This window comes from Hypanus sabinus, chromosome 16 (assembly GCF_030144855.1).
Source record: "Hypanus sabinus isolate sHypSab1 chromosome 16, sHypSab1.hap1, whole genome shotgun sequence".
In the NCBI taxonomy this organism is placed as follows: domain Eukaryota; kingdom Metazoa; phylum Chordata; class Chondrichthyes; order Myliobatiformes; family Dasyatidae; genus Hypanus; species Hypanus sabinus.
The window spans coordinates 27,158,808-27,167,872 of record NC_082721.1 but is presented as its reverse complement, the minus strand read 5'-3'; the positions used below and the strand labels follow the sequence as shown (position 1 = coordinate 27,167,872).

The window sequence follows — 9,065 nt, the reverse complement described above, 5'->3', positions numbered from 1 at the left end:
ATCTCTGCTTTCTCCTTCAGGCCAGCGAGCTGATACCCCGGCGCATTCAATCATTCCGACATTTCTCAAGGTGACTCTTCGAGCTTGTACCAGAAGATAAAAATACCAAGAATGCCAGCTCTGTGATGGACCAGTCACCAATCGTTGGTTCACACTGCCCCCTGCTGATCTTGGCTCCACAAGAAAAAACCAACAATACAGAACAGGTGGGAGGAGCAGTGCAGAAGGATTGCCACACAGCGGGGAAGACCGCACTAAGGGAGCACTGCATTGTACCAGGGTCATGCCGAGGGGGTGTTACACTGTGGGAGAAGTCCTGAGCTGCTCTTAATGGGGGAGCACTGGATCATCTTTTCCACTGTGTAGGGAGTGCCCAAAAAAGCCAAGACAAGATTCCGCTTTCCATTTTTGTGATAATACTTTTATGGTAATTTTTTTATTGGGAAATGTTGAGTGAGGTATGTATATTAATCAGGGTACTATCCTGTTCTCCAAATTATTGCATTGGGGTCTTAGATCTGCCACAGGCACTATCGAGGGATGGTTTGTCTGTTAAAAGGCGGTTCTGAGAGACAGTCTCACCAGTGGAGAGGCTGTACAGAGGGAGCTCTGCTCTATCATGGTCACTGTTTTGGAGAAGAACAGGACAGTTCTCCCAGCTGACCTGGAAGCAATATTAACCGCTTCAGCCAAACCTGAAATTAAAGATAATAACCTGTATCCACTAATCTATTCATTTTATTTCTGGGTTTTCACAGACATTCTCTTCCAAACTTACTCTGAGCATCAACAACAAAGAATTGCATTTCTTTAGAGCCTTTCCTAGGTTATCTCAGAATGTTTCACAGCCAATGAAGTTGCTTTGAGTTGCCATAGTGTAGGAAATGCCCCAAAAGGCACAGGCAAGATCCCACCTTTCATATTTTGATAATACTGTCATGGGAATTTTTGTTCTGGAAATGTTGAGCGAGCGATGTATATTAATCAGGGCACTCTTTAGTAAGTGTCCTGTTCTCCAAATTATTGCATTGGGATCTTAGATCTTCACCTTTTACACCTAGCGTAAATGTCAAGTCCAAAATGAAACACTCCCTAAGTAGCAGCATCGGTGAGCCCTGCACCCACTTAATACTGCCCCTCCAATAGGGCAATGCTATCTCGGAATTGGCCCTCCAACAATTCAGTGTTGCTAGTGGCACAGTGCAGTTCTCCCTCAGTACTGCCCCTCTCATGGCGCAGCGTGTTACCCATTGAGAATACCCTGCCTGCTCTCAGTACTGCCTCTCTGACAGTGCAGCTCTGGCAACATTAGGTTAGAGAGGGTCAGGATGGCACTCGAACTCTTCACTCTTTGACTCAGAGGCAATAATTTTACTTCTGATGCATATATCGGCACCAGTGTCACGCATCATACAGACAACTGACTTCATATAGCATCAAAGTCACTTAAAGGGCAAGACAGCGGGTGAAACACACACAAAATGCTGGGAGAACTCCACAGATCCGGTAGCACCTATGCAGAGGATTAAATAGTTGACGTTTTGGGCTGAGACCCTTCTTTTTTATTCTTTTTCAACTCTTTATTCTTTTCCATCGATGCTGCCTCAGCTGCGGATTTCCAGTATCTAAAGAATCTCCTGTGTTTATGAGACTGCAAGTGAATTACCGCAACAAAAAATATGAAACGACAGGTTCTTCAAATCCATTTAAAAGTAATTCCCAGAGTGTGTTAACACACAGTCTTTTCCTGCACAAGAATAAAATCAGAAAACTAATAAAGAAAGCCTATTTGTTACCGGTTTAAATTCTTTTTCACACATCTCACTGTAGGAAATCTGATTTATCAGCAAATATGTGTGGGTGTGCAGCATCCTAAAGGTTCGAGCTCCCTCAGTCTTCTTCAAAACACTGGAATTGGAAGGTGGGGGGGGGGGGTCTGTTTAATGACACACCTGAAAGGCAGAAGTGTCTGCGGTGAAAAAGCTCCAGTACCGTCCCTCCAATAATGCAGTCCTCTCTCAACACAATTCCCCCAATAAATGCAAACCTCTCGCAACACCCTCCCTCCAATAATGCAGTCCTCTCTCTCTAAACCCTTCCTCTGACAATGCCCCCTTTATGCCCTCCGAAAATGAATTTCACTCCCAGTTTGGGACCATTCTCCCCCCCCCCCCCCAGAATACTCTTTATCCATACTAGCTATGGTAAATTAGAACATGCCATTTCTTCATTCATTTTACTAATCCAATCAATGCAGTTCAAAGCTCTTGGACCTGAATTTGAAGTCACAATCTTTTGTGTGGGAGCCGTTGAAAATCATTCACTGTTCCCTGCCTTTATGATAAATATCCTGTATTCATAACAATCAAATACTGTACTGTGGTGCAACAAAACTCTGGAATTCCCTCCCTCTACCTGTCTCTCTGTCGTGCTCTTAAAACTGGTGACCAAACTTGGAGTCGCCACACTTAAAAGTTTCCTTACGCTTTACGGGATCAGATTTAGTTTGCTGATATTCTTATCTACCTCCTTGGACGGCGAGGGTATAATTGAGGTTAATAACAATTTTCCTCCAATCTGATCAGAAATCAGTTCTCTCTTTGACACTCTGTCTCCTGGTTAATATTTAACCCAGTATGCTGGTGTTTCGATAACCGGGCGTCACACTTGTGTCAGAGTTTCGCTCAGACATTGTGTGGTGTTCGAGTGCGACCCGAAAGAACACGATCTAATCCGAGACCGGTGGACGAAAGGCAGGTTCGTATCTAGAACGGGATCGGAAATACATTAGACAGGTGGGTAACCAGTCGCGGGGACACTACCGAGAAGAGACCATAGCCCCAACTTCTGGTTATGAAACTGAGTTCAGCTGGTCTACTTTGTCTCTGCGTGCGTTAACGGTACTCGCTAGAAGTCGATTTGACGAGAAGTAGACTCGGATCCGCCCATTTTGGGGAAACAGCCTGCCTGCGATGTTTGGCGAAGGGGGTGGGGCTCGCCAACACCAACGAGCCTCTAACCGAGGGGAGGGGAGGGGAGGAGGCTTCTGACCCTGAGGTGGAAGTTTCCGAATCCTACAAGGGGTTAAATCGTGGAACCTGCTCACTGCTCCCTGTGCCCGGGAATTTATACTTATCGGTGTCAGATCCAACTGTCCAAGGTTAATCTGACCGCTTTGGGATAAAACCTCCTTGAGCGGGCGTGGAAATTCTTTTTTAATGTATTTGTTTCATCCAGTATGTGTTGACAATAATGGGTAGCTGGAAGTGTGAGAGCGTGCTGGAAGCGCCAGGAAATTACCCAGCCCCAGTTGAGAAAATGGTGGGCTTCCTTTGGGCACAGTGCTCCTGAGGTTGTGAGTTCAGGTCCAGGTCAGCATCCCTGATGCAGCTTTGTGTGAATTGTTGACTTCCAGATGAAGCAACATTGAGAACTGTTTTCACTTATTTTTCAGGATGTGGGTGTTGTTGGCAAGATTGGCAGCTATTACCCATAGCTAATTGAGCTTGAGAAGGTGAGCTGCCTTTTTGAACCTCTGTAATACACGTTTAATGATTATGAGACAGAGTTCTGGATTGCTGATCTAAAGACAATCTTGGATCTCACCATGGCATTGGGGAGTTGAAATCCAAGTGATTCAATAAATATGGACTAAGCCTAACCACAAAACTATCAGAATGATGGAAACACTCACCTGTCTCAATAATATCAATAATAATAATAAAAAGAGCATTGTAAGAAAGGTGGATGAGCTTAGAGCATGGATTGATACCTGGAAACATGATGATGTAGCTATTAGTGAAACATGGTTGCAGGAGGGGTGTGATTGGCAACTAAATATTCCTGGATTTCGTTGCTTCAGGTGTGAGGGGCAAAAGGGGGAGGTGTTGTATTGCTTGTCCGAGAAAATATTACAGCAGTGCTTTGGCAGGATAGATTGGAGGGCTCGTCTAGGGAGGCTATTTAGGTGGAATTGAGGCATGGGAAAGGTGTAGTAACACTTATAGGGGTGTATTATAGACCACCTAATGGGCAGCGAGTATTGGAGGAGCAAATTTGTAAGGAGATAGCAGATATTTGTATTAAGCACAAGGTTGTGATTGTAGGAGATTTTAATTTTCCACACATAGACTGGGAAGCCCATTCTGTAAAAGGAATGGATAGTTTGCAGTGTGTAAAATGTGTACAGAATAGTTTTTTGCAGCAATACATAGAGGTACCGACTAGAGAAGGGGCAGTGTTGGATCTCCTGTTATGGAATAAGATAGGTCAGGTGACAGAGGTATGTATTGGGGAGCATTTCGGGTCCAGTGATCACAATGCCATTAGTTTCAATATAATTATGGAGAAGGATAGGGCTGGACCCAGGGTTGAGATTTTTGATTGGAGAAAGGCTAACTTGGAGGAGATGCGAAAGGATTTAGAAGGAATGGAGTGGGACCATTTGTTTTATGGGAAGGTTGTAACAGAGAAATGGAGGTCATTTAAAGGTGAAATTTTGAGGTTACAGAAACTTTATGTTCCTGTTAGGTTGAAAGGAAAGGTTAAAAGTTTGAGAGAGCCATGGTTTTCAAGGGATATTGGAAACTTGGTTCAGAAATAGAGAAAGATCTACAATAAATATAGGCAGCATGGAGTAAATGAGGTGCTCGAGGAATATAAAGAATGTAAAACGAATCTTAAGAAAGAAATTAAAAAAGCTAAAAGAAGATACAAGGTTGCTTTGGCAAGTAAGGTGAAAATAAATCCAAAGAGTTTCTACAGTTATAGTAATAGCAAAAGGATAGTGAGGGATAAAATTGGTCCCTTAGAGAATCAGAGTGGACAGCTGTGTGTGGAGCCAAAAGAGATGGGGGAGATTTTGAACAATATCTTTTCTTTGGTATTCACTAAGGAGAAGGATATTGAATTGTGTAAGGTAAGGGAAACAAGTAGGGAAGTTATGGAAACTATGATGATTAAAGAGGAAAAAGTACTGGCGCTTTTAAAGAATATAAAAGTGGATAAGTCTCCAGATCCTGACAGGATATTCCCTAAGACCTTGAGGGAAGTTAGTGTAGGGGCTCTGACAGAAATATTTAAAATGTCATTGGAAACGGGGATGGTGCCAGAGGATTGGCGTATTGCTCATGTGGTTCCATTGTTTAAAAAGGGTTCTAAGAGGAAACCTAGCAATTATTGGCCTGTAAGCTTGACGTCAGTGGTGGGTAAATTAATGTAAAGTATTCTTAGAGATGGTATATATAATTATCTGGATAGACAAGTTCTGATTAGGAACAGTCAACATGGATTTGTGCATGGAAGTTCATGTTTGACAAATCTTAGTGAATTTTTTGAAGAGGTTACTAGGAAAGTTGACGAGGGTAAAACTGTGGATGTTGTCTATGTGGACTTCAGTAAGGCCTTTGACAAGGTTCCACATGGAAGGTTAATTAGGAAGGTTCAATCGTTAGGTATTAATATTAAAGTAGTAAAATGGATTCAACAGTGGCTGGATGGGAGATGCCAGAGAGTAGTGGTGGATAACTGTTCGTCAGGTTGGAGGCCGGTGACTAGTGGTGTGCCTCAAGGATCTGTACTGAGTCCAATGTTGTTTGTCATATACATTAATGATCTAGATGATGGAGTGGTAAATTGGATTAGTAAGTATGCAGATGATACTAAGGTAGGTGGCGTTGTGGATAATGAAGTAGGTTTTCAAAGCTTGCAGAGAGATTTAGGCCAGTTAGAAGAGTGGGTTGAAAGATGGCAGATGGAGTTTAATGCTGATAAGTGTGAGGTGCTACATTTTGGTAGGAATAATCCAAATAGGACATACATAGTAAATGGTAGGGCATTGAGGAATGCAGTAGAACAGAGTGATCTAGGAATAATGGTGCATAGTTCCCTGAAGGTGGAATCTCATGTGGATAGGGTGGTGAAGAAAGCTTTTGGTATGCTGGCTCTTATAAATCAGAGCATTGAGTGTAGGAGTTTGGATGTAATGTTAAAATTGTATAAGGCATTGGTGAGGCCGAATTTGGAGTATTGTGTACAGTTCTGGTCACCAAATTATAGGAAAGATGTCAACAAAATAGAGAGAGTACAGAGGAGATTTACTAGAATGTTACCTGGGTTTCAGCACCTAAGTTACAGAGAAAGGTTGAACAAGTTAGGTCTTTATTCTTTGGAGCGTAGAAGGTTGAGGGGGGACTTGATAGAGGTATTTAAAATTATGAGGGGGATAGATAGAGTTGACGTGGATAGGCTTTTTCCATTGAGAGTAGGGGAGATTCAAACAAGAGGACATAAGTTGAGAGTTAAGGGGCAAAAGTTTAGGGGGAACTTCTTTACTCAGAAAGTGGTAGTTGTGTGGAATGAGCTTCCAGTAGAAGTGGTAGAGACAGGTTCGATTTTCTCATTTAAAAAAAATTGGATAGGTATATGGACAGGAAAGGAATGGAGGGTTATGGGCTGAGTGCAGGTAGGTGGGACTAGGTGAGAGTAAGCGTCGGCATGGACTAGAAGGGCCTAGGTGGCTTGTTTCTGTGCTGTAATTGTTATATGGTTATATGGTTATCCTCAATCTATTGGCTTTATTCTGTCTGCACTATATGTGACTCCAGACCCATATGTGCTTGATGCTTGACTGCTTCTTCATAGGCAATTGTGCATGATGGTTTTTCAGCATGTTCATTGCTCCTGTTGTAGAGCTGAGTGCTAAAATTGAGAGAATATTGATGGGAATCTGGGGAGAATAATATGGGATTAGGGCATTAGGAATAACTTGGCAGTAAGGCAAGTGAAGGTCAGTGCAAGCTGGATGGGCCAAAGAGCCTGTTTCTGTACTGTAGGATACTATGGCTAAATGACAAAATCTTCTACAATGCTGTTGGCTGGGACGTTCTAGGACTTAGACCCCAGTGCTGGTGAAAGAATGGTGATAAATTTCTACATCACTAAGTCTACTCTGTCAGGTAGATATAAACAAGTGCTTGGCCTAAAAAGGAAACGAGGGAAGTTCCCTGGTCTTCAGGCTGATATTTGCCCCTCTGCTGTTATTACTAAGGGCAGATTTCCATTCTTTGCTATGTGTTGGGAGCTGTCTGCCCTACTTTCTCCTCCACGATAAGGACAGCCCTTCAAAACCACTGCTCTTTGAGACCTTGTGAGAAGATACTATTTATGAAGTTCTGCCCTCTTGTGCAGAAGAACATAAGGACATAAGAAATAGGAGGGAGATTAGACCATCTGGTCCATCGGGTGTGCTGGGACATTCAATGAGATCATGGCTGATATGACCATGGATTCAGCTCCACCTACCTGCCTTTTCCTATAACCCTTAACTCTCCTGCTACGCAAAAGTACTCAATGAGGTAGCCTCTTGTGCTTCCCTGGCAGAGAATTCCACAGATTCGCTATTCTCTGGGGAAAAACTATTTTTCCTCAACTCCATCCTAAATCTATTCCCTCAAATCCTGAAGCTATGTCCCCCTGTTCTAATCTCACTACCAGAAGAAGCAACTTTCCTGCCTCCATTGTATTATATTTCTATAAGATCCCCTCTCGTTCTTCTGAATTCCAGTGAGTATGGTCCCAGGCAACTCAGTCTGTCATAGGCAAATCCCCTCAATTTCAGAATCAACCTGGTGAACCTCTTCTGCACTGCCTCCAAAGCCAGTATACTGAATCTTCCCTCAAGAAGACCGGAACTGCATGCAGTTCTCCAGAACGTGTCCTCACCAGTACAGTTCAAAGTATGCATACGTTATACAGCCTGGAAATTCCTCTCTTTACTGGCAGCCATAAAACACAGAACCCCATGAGAACCCACATAAAGAAGACCGTGAAACACCCAGTGCGCAGAGAGAGAAACACAGATCATGCAAACAATAAAAGTAAGCAATTAGTATTCAGAACAAAAGTGAGTCCATAGACACAAAGCATAACCTCTCTGCTCTTACTGTAAGTCCAGACTTTCCGGCAGTAAAGGCCAATGTTCCATTTGCCTTTGTGATAACGTGGGAATACTGTAAAATAACAATGTAATCTCACATTTTAAATGTTTTCCCTGAAGACCAACCTAGAAGTACATTGTTTGGGGATCTCTCAGTGGAAAATATCCCACAGTAATGCATAACTTTTAAACTGTTTGTAGCTTCAAAACCGGCTGCTTGCAAACTGTTTACCAATTAATGCATTCAATTCCAACTTCAACATGGGCAAAACTAAGCAGGAAACAGCCACGTTCATATGACAGTCTATATCGAAATGTAATGCAAACAGTATTTAGAAATAACTGTACAAGTAAACAAAGTTCCAGACTGCTAAGTTTTATAAGCAGACAATTATCCAATGAACCACAAGAAGCCTGCATTGGTCAATTTGAAAGTCACAGTAGAATAAAGAACTATTCCAACAGATGTCCTTTCAAGGGTTTATGGTCACTGTGTCTTATCCATGATCTAGCCACAACCATGTTCCATTCCCGTCCTATGTCACTTAAGGCAAACTCCAGAAACAAATACAACTTAAACATCCCCACCAGCCCTCGTCCCCCTCTGACTGTGAGTACCTAACAGCGAGCTTCACTCAGTCTAGCTGTTTTCTGGCATGGCGGCAATCACCAACCAACAAACGGAGCGTGTGTCGCTTTTCCAAATCTTTTTCCCCCTTTTCCAATGTGCCACCATTGACAGCAATATTTTCTGCTGCCAGATCCGAGTTCCACCTTCAACATCATCTGTACTAAAATCCATAATGTGTTGATTCCATAATGTGTTCATCACCATCTAATATGGGTGGGGAGGGGTGCTGCACAGGATCTATATAAGCTGCGGAGAGTTGTAAACTTCACTCCATCATGGGCACTAGCCTCCTTAGTATCCAGGACATCTTCAAGGAGTGTTGCCTCAAAAAGTTGGCATCCATCATTAAGGACCCCCAACAGCCAGGTCACGCCTTGTTCTCAGAGCTACCAGCAGGAAGGAGGTACAGAAGCCTGAAGGCACACACACACTCAACGATTCAGGAACAGTTTTTTTCCCCTCTGCTATCCGATTTCTGAATGGGCATTGAACCCATGA

The 9,065-nt window shown here is 42.9% G+C and overlaps 1 protein-coding gene across 1 annotated transcript in view; it reads left to right on the top strand.

Moving 5' to 3' along the window:
• The first annotated feature begins 2,651 nt into the window (after positions 1-2,651).
• The window catches only part of LOC132406583 (uncharacterized), a 76,272-nt gene continuing 69,858 nt past the window's right edge, over positions 2,652-9,065 (top strand). The window contains exons 1-2 of the mRNA XM_059992402.1: positions 2,652-2,757; positions 3,455-3,514. The gene's annotated coding sequence lies outside the window, so the exon portion shown is untranslated. The remainder of the gene's footprint in view (positions 2,758-3,454; positions 3,515-9,065) is intronic.